The sequence below is a fragment of the Equus przewalskii genome, chromosome 10, assembly GCF_037783145.1.
Source record: "Equus przewalskii isolate Varuska chromosome 10, EquPr2, whole genome shotgun sequence".
Taxonomy (NCBI): Eukaryota; Metazoa; Chordata; class Mammalia; order Perissodactyla; family Equidae; genus Equus; species Equus przewalskii.
The window spans coordinates 16,090,522-16,105,363 of NC_091840.1; the positions used below are offsets into that span (position 1 = coordinate 16,090,522).

The 14,842-nt window shown below is 33.1% G+C and overlaps 1 protein-coding gene across 16 annotated transcripts in view; it reads right to left on the bottom strand.

Annotated features, from left to right (window-relative positions):
• Positions 1 to 14,842, bottom strand: part of TANC2 (tetratricopeptide repeat, ankyrin repeat and coiled-coil containing 2) — a 386,637-nt gene that overhangs the window by 211,072 nt on the left and 160,723 nt on the right. The gene's annotated exons all lie outside the window — the stretch shown is intronic.

Here is a 14,842-nt window from a genome sequence, read left to right on the forward strand (position 1 = left end):
GGAGTATTTACTTACAAGATACACAGTTATTAAATATACATAAATTTTAAAATTCCTATTTTCTCCCATGGCAACAGTTACAACGTGAATATTCAGCTTATTTAATCTATTAGTTACAGGCTTTCAAATAAAAGTAGAATCTTTTTACTAATGACAGATACGATGGTAAGTATAAGTGAATAATACTTTCATTATCCTTTAATATATTAATTCTCCCTATTTAAAGGTTTCTTAAACATTGGGCAAAGTCATACATATAGATCTAGGTAAAAATCTCAAAAATGGAAGAAGAAATATAAATCAAAATGTAGTAATGACAAAATAACAAAATCTTTTTTTCTCCTAATTATGTAAATTAAAGGAACCTAGTTATGTCCCTAAAGTATAGCTCCTCTGAACAACATGCATTTAAGAAGAGCAATTTAGGAAGACAAATAACTGAAAGAATAAGCCCAGATGAAATGCCTTTTTCTTTTGTGAAGTGGCTGAAGATCCATCTAAATATTCCAATTTTGAAAAACTAAGTTCCTACTTTTAGTATATTTCTAAGTTACCATGGTTAGCTGAAGAACTAAAAAGAGAAAATAATCAAAAGTCAGAAAATGGACAGAGTCTTTTGAGAAAATTCAATCTACAAATTCAATTTATCTTAAATTGTTAATTACCAAATGGTCTAAATATACAAGTGAGAATGGCAAATCTCTATTTCACCTTTCTCAGCTGGGAAAATAAACACTATAAATTAACATAACTAGCAAATGATGTCAAGTTAAAAAAAATCCTTAAACTATGCAAGAACATCTATTTGTAAGCACTCCAGTTAATGAAATAAGAAAGATGTGATGTATTCAGGAAGCATGCTTACAAAATTCTATGTTTCCAGACTGTTATCATATTTTTTAAGTATTTAACTTATAAGGATATTGCAGTAGGAAGTAGAAATCTACTCTGGAATCACAAAACAAAAAAAAGCAATTTGACATTTACATTAAAAAATTGACTTAACAGCTTTCTTCACAATGAAATATTAATTTTTAAAATATGAAACTATTTAAAAAGATTCATACAGACACACACACAAAGTAAAAGAACATACAATTAAAAATTAATGTGCCTAATGACATTTCTTAATGGCTACCCTGAAAACTAAGTGTCAAATTCTCTTAGGTTGCGTTTCTTTTTCTACAAAGCTCCAAGTCGGCCTTACAGCTCAGAAATCCATGTAACACACAAATACTCCACCCATCATACTCACAGGCTTTAGTTTTTCTTCCTCATTAGTCAATACTATATAGTCTTTTCTCCTGAAAACCTGAAAGGCTTCTTATTCTCTGGTCATGTTGTTATCAGATCTGACACGTCAGTAACGATCCACACTTTAATCTTCTCCAGCCAGCTCTTCACACTGTCCAGAACTTACTGTGAGTTACAGGTGATATTTCTTATTAGCAGATGCTGATTTTGGTCCCAAAGCACAAGTGATGCTCCCAAAGGAGTTCAGAATCCCTAACAACATCACCTGCTGCTTTTTGTATCCAGAGATGCAATATGGTATTTGTTTTGAACAGCTAATGATTTCAAGAAAGATTACAAAGACGAGTTCTTTTCATTAGATTGCTTGGCATAAGCTTATCCTTTCAGAACACTGCAGCAAATACGGATTGTATGATTCCCTTAGGAAAAAAATATTTTCATACAATTTTTCTCTCTGGCGCAGTTTAGTTCACCTGTCTGTTAGAGCAAATTGATGGAAGAAGTTGTTCTTAGGTTTCCAATGGTGCAGAGTTAACATAGTGAATGATTCACGGATGTTCTTAACATTCAGGAGTAACACAGAAGGCTAGCAATGCAGCCCAGGTCCAGAGCTGATGAATGGTGCAGTGCTGCTGTCGTCATAGCAACCGAGAGCAAAAAAGCAGCGCCATATAAGGAGCTGTGACATGGATTCTGGGAACAATTTATATTAAAAAGCTGTAAGCTGCTCATGCCTTAAAGCTATAAACTTCTCTCTTACTTACTCCTCCTCAGATTTTACTCTTTTGGACTCCTAAATCTGAGCTGTGTGAATACTGCAAAATACAGTAACTAAGTAGACACTAAGAAAAAACTGCATGTTGAGGTAACTAGAAAGATTAATAATACTTTAGCAAACTAATACTATTGTACCTACGGTATCTTGATAATTTATTTGGTTAACTGGTAAAATTACATAGTTATAAGTCAGGAACTATCCAGAACATGAGATAGCAGAAAATTTGTTTTGAAATACTTAGAGATATTAAAAACCTGAATAAATGCCTTTCATTCAGGTGGTAGCATCAGATACACCAAAACTGCAGAACCATCAACTGACTGACTAAAATAGTAGCAATGATATCAATTTCAAAGAGAGGCATACTACCTCCTGTATTCCTTCTCGATATAGAAAGGTTCAAAAGACACTAACTCCTCTGAAAATACTCATAGCCTTCACTCATGATCAAGGAAATTCCTTGTGTCAATCACTGGTGAGACAGGGTTACTGTTCCATCCTATGCGTCTGAAGCCTGTCCCTACTGGGTCTGGAGAATCTTGTCATAGTTTCTCCTTACCTTCCAAGAATCCAGAAGAGTCCCTTCCCCTCCAGTGGACAACAGGATAGCTTCAAAAAAGAATCATGGGAGAAAGGAGAGCTAGGGAAAGTGTGAATGCATGGATTTAGCAGTGGTAATGGTACTCTCTCTGCAGTATTCTAGACATGGCTCTGAACTGACTTGTACAGAAAAAGACCTTTCATTAGGCTTTTGATGCATGGTCCACTGGTACTATTAATCTATTTAGATAGGGCAATTCTATACAAAATTGTTCTATATCACATCAATGCATGCTTCTTTCCTATTACCACATATTTAATGAAATGTTCAGATACAAAGTAAAACAAAATAATTAGGTAAATTTATTTATTACATTGTCCTCTTATGTAGGCAGCACCGACACTGTAATAATAATTCTGGTATAATTATATATGTCAGTTATGGAGTTATGATGTATTAATCTCCATAAATGATGATAACCTCAGTAAAATATGAATAAAAAGCACTGCAATGTAGTAGGAAGGACATGCACTTGACTAGTCTTCTGATTATAGTTGTAATAATGGCTGAGTTCCTTACTAGACATAACCCTGGGTAAGTCATTTAATTGGATGTGTTCTCACTGCCAAACATTTTTCTTGATGTTGACCACTTGCCTCCATGGAACTCTGCCTGCTGTCTGCTCCTAGATTCCCTTGGATTAACAGGTTTCACCCACTTCCTGTGACACACAACAATTACCTATGGCTGATCACCCTAATGTTTAGGGTCTGTTTAGGCCTCCACTTAATAATTGGTACTAGATTGTATCTTATTAAATTGCCTTCTCCACCTCAGATGCTAGGAGTCCCAGGTTTGACCTTTCATTGGGCCACCACTCTAACAGGAATGCTGGATAAAGTAAAATCTACACTTCAAATTTTAGGCAAGCAGATTTCTAAAAAAAAAAAAAAAAAAAAAAAAAAATGCAGAATAAAGACGATATGAGCCAAAGTCAGTAATTCTAAAAGGAATACAGAGATTCCTATACTCTCAAGGAATCTATACTTGAAAGTATAGATTAAACATTAAAAAGTAATTTATACAATCACAAATGTATGAAAGACTATAAAGAAATAAATATGGCCACACCAGGAATTTTCTGATGGAGATGGATTTGCGTCCAAAAAGGAAATATACAAAGAAAGAAGGACACAATCAAAGATAAAGAGTGGAAAATCCTCTAATTATATTGTCAAGAAAGAAGAGAGCCCCAGATGAGAAGAGCTATGTTTTTAAGATAGCAAAAAGGATTGCTGGGATATTTTTAGAATAAAAAGATGGATCCAGTGCATGGGAAAGATAATAAAAGTAATGATTTTGTTATAAGCTTCCATTTACGAGCTATGAGCTAAACTCTGTACTAACTTCTAGACATACACAATATCTGATTTAATCCATACAATGCCCTATGAGGCAGAAATAACAACAATGATAATATTATAATACAGACAAGAATGCTTAGAGTTTTTGAGTGACTTGATCAAGGTCATACAGCTAATAAATGGCAGACTCAGGGCTTGAACCCAAGTATAATCGACTCAAGAGTTTGCCATGCTTAACAACATCCTGCCTCCAAGCAAGAGAAATAAAACAATTACTCAACCCTTATTTTCCTTTAATCTTCTCCATTAAGGAAAATTACATTTAAACTAAAAAGGGTAGAATAAACGCTGTTAAGAAGTCGCTGAAGTCTAAGTTATGAGTAAAAAACAGACTCAAAATCCGGGCCCACACAATTTACATCTGAGTTCCAAGAGAACATGAAGACAGGAACATGAAGCTACTAATAGCAGTCTTTGCAAAACCATGTGGGAAATTAGGAGGGCTATAAGATTAGAGGCTGGCAAAATATGGATATCAAATAGTTTACATAAAATCTTTACAAAAGGAAAAACACTCACTAAGAGTCAATAAAGGGTCACAAAGAAAAGTAATTCCAAAATAATCTCACGTCCATTTTGATACGGTTACTAGACTAGAAGATAAGGGAAATAACACAGATATAGTATCCTCCTGATATTGGACAGGTCTTAAATGAAGTCTCTTAAGCTAGAGAAAAGTAGACATGATGGTGGCTTTCCAGGATAAAAAGGATTGACATGTGAAAGAGGAGGTTCATTTATGTCACATAGCTCTAAAAGGCAGAACTGGGACTAACAGGTGGGAGCAATAGAGGAGATTTCTACTTAACGTAAATTAGAAAACTGATGCTTAAAACCATTCCAGAAAGGACTAGTCTATGTTATAAAGCAGAAAGCTTGCCATTATTGAAAGTTTTCACAAAGAAGCCATTGACTATCCACTTACATTGCTGGGAAAATTAAATTTTCCCACATACGTAAAGCATTTAATACTGTTTGGAACATAGAAACAGTTCAATAAAAATTATTTATTAGTAGTATTATCATTACTTAAAAATTTAGTAAGAGTTGCCTGTAAAATCATCTGAGCCTGCTGAATCTTAAGGATTTTGATTTCTATGGTCACTGGGTTCATCATATTTTTACGTTTACTTGAGTCAATTTTACAGTTGGTTTTCTTCCATTTCATCTAGTTTTTTATGTTTTTTTTTTGCTATAAAACTGCATACTATATTCTCTTATAATAAAAAACATTATCAGTGGTTATTTCATTTCTTGTTCTATGTGTTGCATATACTATATATCTTTTCTTTCTCTTCTCTTTTTCACTTTTTCATTTTCCTGTCAAAGATTTTTCTATTCTCTTAGCATTTTCAACAAACTTGTTTATGGTTTCATTGGTCAAGAATTGTTTTTTTTTAGTTTTACTCATTTCTTCTTTTAATTTTATTGATCACATCTTTTATGTTTACTTGTTCTTCCATCTCCTTGAGTTAAAAGATTAGTAAATTTACATTCAGTATTTGTTTTCTGATAAAAGCATTCAAACATACATACAACATATATATATGCACACTGGAAAAAAGAATAAATCAATTATAAGTATGCGTAAAATCTCCTGAAGATATAAGCTATGTTTTATTTCAACTATAATAATTAGAACATTCTGATAATTAAAAACAATATGAAGTAATTGCCATTAATGTTATACTGGTATTGATAGAACTACAGTATCAATATAAAAATATTATAAAATATTTAATAGAAAAAATAAAATGTACCTGCAATTGATGAACTAAGGCAAATGTAGAAGTAGAAAAATGTTAACATTACCTTTAGGAACTGGGGTGATTTCAAGTTACTAAAAGGGTTACTTTTGAAGGAATTCATTTCAACCCTTACATGACCACTTTCCGAACAAGTCATTATAACATAATGGCTAAAAAGATCTTATACTGTGATAAGTAGTTTATGTCAAAGTTATGTGAATTATAAAGTAAAAATCACCTACAAAACTATAATATTTGTGCTAATTAGAGTTGTAAAAATTGCATCAACTTTTAAATTACGAAATACTTCAAATCACCAATAGGCCAGTTATTAATCCCCAAGCACCAAAGTAGCAGTAAAAAGCACAAAAAGAATAATATAAAAGAATATATTATCAGTTATTAGTTAACATTACTGACATTACTGAGAAGGCCTATAGGAAATATTAGAAGACTTGCTATGTAAATAGACTAAGTCACCACTGATGTATTTACACAGCTCACAAATATTCACTAAATTAAGTCTTTTTTTCTGACTATCACTCTGATTGAATGTGTTATTATCAGAGTAGAAAGGATGAAACAATATATTAAGCCCAAGAGCTATGTGAAGACTACTGTGGCAAACACTATAAAGCTGTTTTCTCAACCTCTTCTAACTTCCACTCCTATAACACTGGACTGGAAAACCAAAAATCTACATTTTTCAGATTCCCTGAGTTAAGGTACACACGTGAGACCTAAGTTTTTACTAATCAGATGTACCCTCCCACGACTTCAACGAGGAAGTGAGAGAATGCCATATGTGGGGAGATCAGATCTTGTGGCAAACACTAAGATGGAGGCATGTGGTTCCTCTGGGACAGCTGTGACAGAGGGAGCAGTGTTCCTCTAGGATTGTAGGGTGGTAGGAGTTTCCGGCTGCATTGTTCAGGCCCTCCTGGAGATTCTGAAAGCTATCATAACCCTTTACTAAATGTCTCTGTTTAGACTAGCTGGACAACTCTGTTTTCTACGATTGAGATCCTAACCAAACAACTACTAAGAAAAAGCAACTAGTGTGTCAGCTTATTAGCTTACCACTTAAATTGTACATCAAAAAGAACACATACTAGGAATCTTTTTTTTCCCACAGATGAAGCCTAATAATAACAACAGCTTTACAAGAAAATTATAGAAATGTCTTCCTGGGAATTATCTTCATTTGTAGCATATGCTATAATTTTCCTACGAAGACTCTACTTTCCTCTAGATAATATTAGTCCTCAAATGAAAAAGAATACATTGTAGGTACTAATGACCATTTAGAGATACAATGAGATGGGAAACTGAGCACAAGTTTACAAAGACTTCTTGTAAGTCAGTAGCGACAAAGCACAGTTCTACTGAAAAGTACTATCGTTGTTTCTTAAAATCTTGCATATACTGAGCTAAGTCAAATTAGACGCTAAAACGTGAGTATCTGAGTCCAGAAATTCCTTTACACTGCTGATCCTCACCAGAGCAGCACATAAAAAGAACATCCTGGTAAATTCCACAACCAGGTTGACAGGTTAGTGATGTGATTTCTAAATCCACATCAAGTCCAAAATAGAAGAGGATGAAGAACTGTAATAGACGGGTAAAAACAGGGTAGTGAAAACTGACACATGAGAGTCTGTGATTAAATGAGAAAAGAGAAAAACTGTAATGGTTTGGGCACGCTAAGTGTAGGAGCAAACTGCCATATCTTGATTAGGTCACCTAAGATATATTATAGTCTCGTTCAGTTTTTCATGTTCACAATAACAACTCTAAATCATCAAGAAAAGGTTAGATTAAGTTCAGCATAGAAGTAAATAGACACATTTTTAAAACATGCTCTTTCACAGTGTTTTTTTTAATTATTTAAAGAGACAAATGCTTAATAGTAGAGTAAAACAATTTACCTAAAGTAACTCTTCAGAGCAGTGATTCTCAAACTTTAATGAGCAAAACAGATTGCTAAAAGTATAGATTCTTAGGCTCCACATTTAATGAGACAGAATCTCTGAAGTGGGATTGATTAGGTAAATCTGGATACTCAGGAATTTGCATTTTTAAAAGAAGTATTCCTGGCATTTCTAACGCAAGTGGTCTAGAGAAGACACAGTGAAAAACACTGTCCATGAGCATTTTACATAGGTGAAGATTTTTACTATAGTAAAAGTCACAAATTTGATCTCCCCCTTTTTTCTTTTTCGTGTGTGTGTGTATGTTTTGGAGAGAGTGTATAAAATTCAAAGAAAAGTATCAATTATTCAATGTCTGTGTGCCAGGCTGTGTATGTAGGCATCTCACTTAATTTTCATAGCAATTGTGTGAAGGTAAGTTATTACCATTTCTTTGTATTGGAGGAAACTAAAGAAAGCAGAAATTAACTAACTTGCTTCATATAACACAACAGTAAGAGGCAATGTTGGGATTCAACCTCATTTAACAGCAAAGCCCATTTATTTCCGCTATACTTTTGGTTCTCACACTTGAGAAATGGATGAGGAGGCTCACAGGTGGGACTTTGGGTTCTTCATCTTTGTCTCAATCCTACAAAAAGCCATTTTGTTTGTGGATTTTGTTAGTTGAAGCCAAACGTACTAATATACTTCTCTTCCAAGTGTGAAAATCATTTGCTTTTTCTATAATAAGGCATAATTTTTGTGTGTGTGAGAAAGTCCCATCTAGGACAGAAATGAAACCATTCATAAGAAAAATATAAATGATTTACTATTTTGGCCCTTTCTCCATTAAGGGACATGTTGCTATTTTTGCAAACTTTCCGTAGTAGTGGTTGAATAAAAGGTAGGAAGACAAGACCTCTATATTTCAATGGAATATACATGGCAATACTAAAGGTGCTACAATTCTGCTGTAAATAAATATCACAATACTATAAATAATATTTCCACTCTGTATGAGTGACTTACATTCAAATATGAAAAAAATTGATAGACTAAAAAGTCATTTTCTTATATACAAACTCCTGGTTATCTTCTTATAAAATCTAAAAAGAACAGATTTAATTATTTGCAAATCCAGTGTGTATAAACATCACAAAAGGATTCATTTGATAATATATGTTGACATTTAGGTGCTCAAAATATACATACTGACAAAGACTCTTTCCTTGACTAAACTTTATCAGGCTTCTCTGGGACCTCTTTTCTACTACACCCCATCCTTGGGCCTTATCCTCAAACCTGAAGCCTAGCCCAGTCGCAGCAAGAATGCTGCTAAGTCAGTTTAGCGAGGATCCCCTCACCCCTGATACCTGATCACCTCGTCTTCAGCAAGAATCCTGTTAAATTGGTTTTAGCAAGACTCTCTCTACCCTTGATGTCTCCTCTTAGTAATTTTCCATCCACAGCCACCCTCCCCATGTGGCTCCATGGTTATAAATCCTTAGCGGTTTTTAATGTATTCAGAATTGAGCCTAGTTCTATACTAAGTTCTTTAAATCTCTTTTTTACCACTTTAACTACTGTCAAGCTCTGATTTTCTGACTCACGATACTGAAATTATCTAAATTGAATTAAGTAATAAACCCCTAACATTCTCTACTTTTGGTTTAGTCTTCTAAGACTAAACAAGAATGGGAGTAAGAACCCCCTTTTCTCCAATCCTATCACTGAATAAACCTTGAGTTTACAACAGTATAATCTTTAACCCACAAGAGTAGAAGTCTGAATTAGAAACAGTACTTGAATGAGGTCCAGACCTAGTTTAATTAGTATTATTATTCCAAAGACCTTTGAAGTCTTCGTATACATTTTCTCATTTAACCTTAAAAAAATATTTGGTAAGATACTTTATCCATATGGAAATTAAAATAGAAATATATAACATTAGCACTGATGGAGCTTAGACTACTGCACGTCTACTATATTTGTAACCTAATAAAATTCACTATAATACACATTGAATTCTAATTTTTTTCCTAAATTGCAAGATATTTACTCATACTACAGTATCATGAGTATGCTGAAATAAATCAGACTATGGACTAACATAATTTCTACATCCTTTAAATTTTCAAATTGGCTTTTCAATAATTTTCTCAAGACTATATTTCCATTTTATCCAAGATAAAAATGAGAAGTGACACTTATTCAATGTTTATTATATGCTAATTTGTATGTTTAAGAAATCTCATTTAATCTTCACACAACACCATACTTTTTCTAATAATAAAATTCACTAAAGCACATCTTGAATTCTGGTGAGAATTCCAAGAATAATTCCAAAAATTATTCTTATGTGAAGAAAGTAAGTATACTAAAATATATCAGACTACCTAGATTAACTTTACGTATAGGCTCTTTTTTAATGTCAAAATAGCTTTAAACGATTTTCCAAGATGTCTCAGAAATAAGTCAATGATTTCATTTGATCCATGATGAAAAAAATATTTTGGCCATGGCTGACATCTAAAATAACCAGGCTGCAGCATGATTAGATTGTTTATTGTGACTTATTTACCATCTAAAGTGGACTGCCACACGGTCATTCCAATCTATTGGTAGCAAATACTTGTAAAATCAAGCCAAAAAATTTCTTCCCAGAGATTGGATAATAATCCATTTGACATCAGAGTATAAAGATTACTCCTCAAAAAAGCAGAGGGACTGACACGGCAATTAAATAAATTACCTGAAAGTCACCTTCCAAAGGCTCGAAACTCTTATTTGATATAGCTGGCAGAAAGTCATTCAAATCTCTTTTAAAATTATAATAATTGTTGCTAACATTTACTGACCGCTTACTCTATGTCAAACACTATCTTATGAGAATTACACCTACCAACTCATCCAATTCTCTTAATAGTCCTATGAGGTAGATACTATTATTATCCCTATTTTAGAAACAAGGAAACTAAAGTACAGAGACTTTTAGCAAATTTGTTCAAGTTTACACAGTTAGGAAATGACAATCATAGTCCATTTTGTTAGACTGCCTCGTGAAATTTTGGAATTTGCACATGGTAAAAAATACAAACTCTATAGAAGGGTATATAACAAAATTTATGTCATCCCTCTCCCATTTTTGAGTTAGTGTTATTGTATCTCCACATTACCACCAAATGCATGCATGTCTGTATGTTTGTATTTATAATTTAAAAATCAAACTGGATTACTATTACTGATATTTAGAATTTCATTTTTACTATATAAGCCATACTACATATATATATACACACACACATACATATACATTTCAAACTTATTTAAATTTATTTGTAAAATAAATTCTTAGCAATAAAATTGCTGTGTCAAGGACTATGCACATTACAATTGTGATACATATTGTCAAACTCCCCTCAAAAAGGTTGTACCAATTTACACCCCTACCAATAGTGTGAATACTCAAAATTCAACTTTTACTAAATTTACAGTGTACATAATAGGCAAACAGTATAAATTTAGTAAGTGTTGAATAAGCGAACTACTGGTACTCCTAATTATCTATACTTTAAGGAGTATACTGAGGGGCTTTATGATATTATGAACAAAAACATCTTGAAAAGAGCACTGAATAAAAATCTAGAGAACTGTGACAATTCCCTTACCACAGATAATTGGGGCCAACAGTGTGTCTGGACACTTGCTTCCATACTTTCCTCAATGCATAGCAATATCCAACTAAACCGGCTTGCCCAACCTCTAGGTCTTCTAGCTTCCCTTTATTGCTTAAACCATTTGGCTATATCTTCTGTTACTTGAAATAAAAAAGCCTTAAATGATATACTAGATGCCTTGGGTGAGTCAGTTAACTTCCCTAAACCTCATTTTTTTTCATTGGTATAACGAGACAAATTTTGGAGTTTGAGGGCCTGGATATCAATCTTGGCTCTGAAAGTTTCCTAGCTGTATTACTTTGAGCAGGACATTTTACCTCTGTAACACTTAATTTATTCATTTCTAAAATGGAGATACATGTGAAGAATTTATGAACCAATACATATATGTCACACAGTAGGCATTTAAATGAGAACTATCATTATTATTATTACTCATTAAAAAGTATGACTTTTAAAACATGCAAAGTTTTAAAGTTTCAAATTGGTATCTAATGTTAAAATCAATTTTTAAAAACTTCTCACCAAATTGAAAAAAAAAATATGTTAACAATAACAGCTAACACATTCTAAAGCACTTAATATTTACCAAACACAGTTTTAGGCAAGTATTAAGCAAGGTGATCACCATTGATGGGTAGGCATGACTACCCATGAGGTAGGACGTATTGATTTTCTTCTTTTACAGACAAAGAAACAGAAGCACACAGTAGTGAAGTGACTTTCTCAGAGCTGGAATATAAACAAACAGTATGACCACAGAGCCTGTTTCTCTCTCAACTACTTTTACTGTATTTAACTTGTTTTGGTACTGAATAAATGAGGTGTATACATATATACATACAGATATGTTTAAAAATTAGTTTTCAAGCTCCAAATTATATGTCTTTATTCTTGAGCAGGTCTTTCCCCATTCTCACTCCCTGAAGACTAAAGATAAGCGAAAGTATTTGGAAATAGAATGCCAATTTCTACAAATGGGTCTTCATACACACCTGTGTGAAAGACTAAGCTAAATATGTTAAGAATACAAAGGTTATATAATAACAATGATACAAAAGGTCACTCTTTCATTATATCTTATAAGATAAAACAAAAAAAAGACTTTTTTTCACCACTCCATTAACTTGTTAGAAGCCGAGACAATGACTATTTAAAGATCAAGGTTAAATATAAGGTTAACAAACACGGCATATTCTAGTCCCTCATACTTTGTTCTTTACACACTTACCACCAAAATTCAAGTGAAAGGTAAATCAGATCATACTACTTCCAATTCCAGCTCTGCTTAAAATCCTACAGAGTAGGCTCCTCACCATGACCCTAAAAACTGTCTCTGCCTACCTCTTCAACTGTTTTCTGCTACCCTCCCCTCTGATTTATTCTGCTGAAGCCACACTTGCCTTCTTTATTCCTTGAACACATCAATGCTGCTTTCTGCTTTAGGATTTTTGTTCTGGCTGTGTTCTCTGCCTGGAATGCTGTGATCCCAAATCTTCTCATGGTTGGCTTCTTTTTGTTATTCAGACCTCAATTCAAACATCTCCTCCTCTCATTCTCCCTGAGCACTCCACAGAGAGAAACCCTACCTCTATCCCAGTCTCTCTCTATCCCATATCCTATTTTATTATCTTCATAGTACTTGTCATCATCTACAATTAAAGTATTTATTTATTGGTTATATGGTTATTATCAGTCTCCCTTCCAACTGGAATATAAATACCTGGAAGGCAGGGGCCTTAATTACCTATTTCGCTACTCTATTAAGTGTGTCTTAGAGCAGTGCCTGGCATACTGTAGCCCCTAAACAAATACATGTTGAGTGATTGAGTAAAAAGCACAGAAGAATAATAAGCAAACTATCTTGACTAGAGCAGAAACAGGGGACTAAATATTAGAAAGTCAGAAGGAAAACAGAATAAGATGACTATTCTGGCCTTACTTATTCAGTTTTATTGGTGATATGGATACAGGAATATAAGGCACTTGGAAGGTTAAATGCACGGAAATGGAAGAATTAGTAAGTGTAGCCCTAATGGCCAAATTAAATTAATGCATTTTGTTAAGAACCATTCTCTGGAGGACATTTCCTTATGGTCAGCTAATCTTTCTCCATTCAACCTTGTTTTTACTTATTTATAACAAAATATAATTAGGAAAGGAACAATAACTGCTGAATAATTTACTAACTAAGATTTTTAATTTAAATTTTCAAGTAATTTCACTCCAGGTTAAACCAGAAAATTCTTATCTGCTTCACTTGGCAGAAAATTGGCCACAGGAAAATTTTCATGGTATCCTCTTTCAGGAAACAGATTTCTTTCATTCAGAAAATTAATGCATTTTCAATCTTTAAATTCTCCACTATCCTACAGCCCTTCATAATCTCTTCAGCAAATAAAACTATTCGAGAGGATACATATACTTCAAACACTGTTAAATTAAAACTGAATAGTTCATACATATAATTAACCAAGTATACCTCTTATTTCTGCTTCCCTATTTCACCTCTGTGATATTAGGAATGTTATTGATTTTGTTATTAAATGTATTAATCTTTTAATAAAGGTTGCCTATAGAAATTGAAGTTCAAACTGGGATAGCCAAATGGGACAGGAAAATGATCTCTCTTCTACAAGGAAAGTGAATTTTTCTTGCTATTTCTTCCAATGTGTGCAGTAAAATGAAGCACATCACTTGACAGCCATCAGATTTGGTTGTTTGTATTTTCAGTAATCCATAATACCTTAAATTGCAAGAAAAAGGGGCACTGAAACTTTATTCAAGCCCAGTCACATAAAATTTATCCTATTTTTAGATATCAGAAGGGAATAAGTATTTTAGTAAAATGCCACTAACCTATTTTACTGATTTTTATCTAATGACCCAAGAATCAAAGTACAATGTGACTCAATTATTTGAAGATGCCAAAAAATCAATAAACAATATAAGAGGCATGACTTATGCTTTGTGGAACTACAGAATAAAGAAATACTATTATTTTAATGAAAATTATAAACACTGTAAAAGTTTCATTCAAAATAGATTGAAGAGTCTAAAAATTCCACTTTACCCTCTCTCTTATTTTCTTTTGAATTGTCGTATGATAATCAAACCTCCCTACTGTCCAGCTCAATGCCAGACACACAGGAAGTAGACAATATATTCTTTGGGAATGACTTAATTTCTTGCCTCCACGCATATAACATATAAATACCAGTCAACTTACTGACATCAGATATACACTGATAATGTTAAAAGAAACCTAACAAAGTGACCCAGTCTTACAAATTTTCACACAAGTATCGATAAATATCAATCAACTATTAAAATTTCTTCCTTGAAAAAGCTTAAAAGGACAAAAGTCATTTAATAAACACACAGTTTCACACCTAAGAACTTGCTCTGAATGGGCAATACATCTTGTGAAATCATACTAAAGTTGAGGCAATCCACAACTTATGAACTATAGTAAATGTCCCAAGAAGTTGGAAGAACATACAATGG